Genomic DNA, 3650 nt, shown 5'->3' with positions numbered 1-3650 from the left:
AAATATTCATTCATTGGTGTGTTTACAGTCCTGGACATTGTCATCACAGAGGTCTGCTTAGAAAAACGTGAGAAAGAGCTCCTCATCAATGTAGCTTGGTGATAAGTTTAGTGTAACATAGAAATACGACACTGTGTCTCTGAGCTGGTTGTTCTGTTCAGGGACCTTGCTGATGTTGCTAATGATGCTAATGTTTGCATGGACAGAGTACGAAATGCAATGAGTGCAAACCCGTTTAGGGATGTGTGATGTGGTGCTGACCATAGAGAACCGCTCCACTCCTCCTCTGCTTTGTAAAACCTGTCTCAAACAAATTCCTCATGGTTCTGATGCAGAATTTGTATGTAAAGTACATTCCAATGTCTGAACTCTGCTTTAACACAGATGCTATTTCAAACATGGGGCGTTCACTCCATTGACAGGGCTTGCCGCTGAGCTCCACAAAGCAGTTAATCACAGTGTCCACAGTGGCTGACGCAAACCAACTTCACGTTTCATGCTCTGGCCACGTCAAACTAGCCTTTCTACTCAGAATTACCAGACATACCAACTGATCTCCTATTAACCGCTTGGAGAAAAAACAGTGACCCTCCATTCCATCTCTGTTAAAAGGCACACGTGGATGCTCCATAATGCTATAGCTATTTATAGTATTGTGCACTATTTTACTATTTAGTATGTGACGACACAGTGACTGTTATAAAGCTCTAGAGAGCTGTAAATAGAAAAGCTATTTAAACTGAATTTCCAAATTAAGCTTCATGGCTATCCAGGGGCCAGATGTTCAAAGGTAATCTGATCAGATTTTGGTTATCGGATTGGATCAAATCTGGAAAATGGGTTGTTCAAAAGGGAAAGAAGCATTCTGAAATCAGATCAGATCATGTAATCCAATCCTAGTTTGGAAATGGATCAAACCTTCAGTTTCTGTTGTTCAAAACTTTTCAGTACGATTTGGATAACTTTCATCCAAAAAAAAACAGGATTACCCTGATCCCAACAAGGGGTAGGATTTCAAGGTGGATTTCAGGAAGAAAATGTAGTAAAACTTTCATTTAAAAAAAAAAAAAAAACACAAAAACATTTGTATCATTTAGTGTATATACACTTATTTTGCACTTGACCTGTTTAACCATTACAGTGACAAAGTAGACATAGGCTACCAATTATGCCTTTCCTATAGTAAAGCAAAAATAAAAATGATCTTGGAGCCATGAAATAAACCCCCAAAAAGATTTCAAAAACAAACAAAAATAATATATTCATTTTTTCATCTGTCACGGTCATTCATCACTGTATATTAATGTCAAAGGAACATTCATCAGATATGAATCTGTCAAAAATAATTTCAAACAATTGCATCCCTTACTATATGTCTAGTCAGTCCCTCATTCTGATAGAACACCAGAGGTTGGTTTGGTTCTTCAACAGACTCAGGTGCATCATAAACATCACAGAGAGGGACATTGCGTCTGGTAGCAATGTTGTGCAGGACGATACATGTAAGTATTATGTTGCATGCTCCATGTGTTTCGACTCGCAAATAGTTAAGGCATGCAAAGCGTCTCTTCAGAACTCCATTTAAATGCTCAATTGCACATCTTGTTTTGCAATGAGCAGTATTGAAGCGTGCCTGCGCAGGCGTTGTTGCTGCAAGAAAAGGAGTCATCAGCCATGGTAGGAGTGGATAGGCACTGTCTCCTAATATTATGCCATCCGGTCGGTTGGTTTGGAGCTCTCTGTATAAAGCACTCTCCCTCAGAATATGTGCATCGTGAACAGACCCAAGCCATTTCACAACACAGTTTGTGATAATGAGATCAGCATCGCCTACAAGTTGGATGTTGATGCTGCACCTCCCCTTTTGGTTGATGTACTCCCAATCCCTCTCACGAGGTGCTTGAATATGCACATGAGTGCAGTCAATAACTCCAATAGTATTGGGCATGTTCCCCAAAAGAAAAAAACTTGTGCTTGGTCTGGGCAATCTGGTCATCCTTTGGAAGTGCAACAAACTGATTGACCAGGCTGGTCAATGCAATTGACAAAGCTTTCACTACATTACTCACAGTTGATTTGTCCACACCTACATTGTCACCAACAACTTGGTAGAAAGTCCCAGATGCATAGAAGCGCAGAGCAATGAGGACCTGTTCTTCCACAGACAGACTGTGACTCTTCAGTTTCTCTGTTGAAGTTTGGCCCTGACAAGGTCTGCAATGTATTTAATATCAGCATTCCCAAAGTGAAAGCGAGCATACAGTTCTTCAGTGGTGTATTGCTCCAGTGGTTTTGCATGCTCAAGATACACGCTTTGATGGTATCCTCTTCCACCAAAATGGTAGTAACAATGCACAACACCTGCCATGTCAGTGCCTCTCTGTAAGTCCTCAGAGGGAGGCTTAATACAAGATGTCTGTCAAATACCCACCCACTCATGCTTGTGTTCAATTAAGTCAATCATGCCCAAGTCCTACAAATACTATGTTCCACAGATGAGGTGGAACCATGGACTCAAAAGGACATAATCTCACAGTTGCAGAAACCCATGCACTGCTGGAGGGTGTAAAGTGCCATTATTCCTCGATTGTTGGAAGTTCTGTTGCGGGAATGGTGACAAACAATAGAAGCAGTCACAGAAGTTCAGAAAAGGGGCTTGAAGCATCCTTTGCGAAATACTAATGATGATGACTATGAAACTCTTCTTAAACGAGAAACTCAAAGAGCAGAAGCAAAGATTCTCCTGGCAGAGGAACAAATAAAGCTGACCAAACTGCAGCAAACCAGGGTGGAACTTCAAATCCGCCTCCTAAAAGCAAGGCTTGAAAATGCAGGTCTCTCTTTCTCATATGAAGAACCCTGAATATCTTGTTAACTATTGGACATTTTTTGTTTAAGATGCTTTCAATATATCCACAATGTATTTGTTAATGTATATGTTTTTTTTTTATTTGTTGTGGCTCAGATGAGGGGTCATAAAAAAATTATAAATGGAAGTGGATGTTTGTTTTGTGTTTTGTCTCAAAATAAACACCCCATGTTGGTTCTTCTACCTGTTCTTTACATAGGTGGTAATCCGGATCAGGGTGATCCAATCCAATGTTGCTTTGAAAAAGTGGCTTAAAAGTAAGACAGATCACCTGATCCTGGATAGCAAAAAATGGGATTACCAAATCTGGATAATTTTGATCAGGATTACATTTTTTGAACAACTGGCCCCAGGATGTCTATCATTTTTCAGAATCAATATTTTCATCTGATTTTTGTTATTGTGGGATCAATTAGGCACAGGATGGCTCCTTAGACTCTGAGCATTTCCTGACCATCCTGTTTGTGTTTATAAGGCCTTGTCACTCTTTCACAGAGGTTTAGGTAACGAATAACATTTACACTCGTTACTGTAATTAAGTACAGTTTTGCTTGTAATGGTACTTTTTGCAGTAGAGATAAATCATAGTCCTTTTAATTGAGTTTATTTTTAATTAAATACTTTTACTTTGCTACTTTAATTTTAATAATATTACAGAGTAAAAAATAAATTATGAGCTATCAGGCTCAGAAACCAATACGAACGAGACGCGGTTAAATGAAAAAGATTCCTTAATCAAAAAACAGCAGCTTCGACAGGAAAAACAGGCAGGTCATCTGTG

The 3650-nt window shown here is 39.3% G+C and overlaps 1 pseudogene; it reads right to left on the bottom strand.

Annotated features, from left to right (window-relative positions):
• Positions 1-1336: 1336 nt before the first annotated feature.
• Positions 1337-2368, bottom strand: LOC119265781 (annotated as a pseudogene).
• Positions 2369-3650: the final 1282 nt, after the last annotated feature.

This window comes from Pygocentrus nattereri, chromosome 2, assembly GCF_015220715.1.
Source record: "Pygocentrus nattereri isolate fPygNat1 chromosome 2, fPygNat1.pri, whole genome shotgun sequence".
NCBI lineage: Eukaryota > Metazoa > Chordata > Actinopteri > Characiformes > Serrasalmidae > Pygocentrus > Pygocentrus nattereri.
Note: the sequence above shows the minus strand (reverse complement) of the source record. Positions and strands in the feature narration are given on the sequence as shown.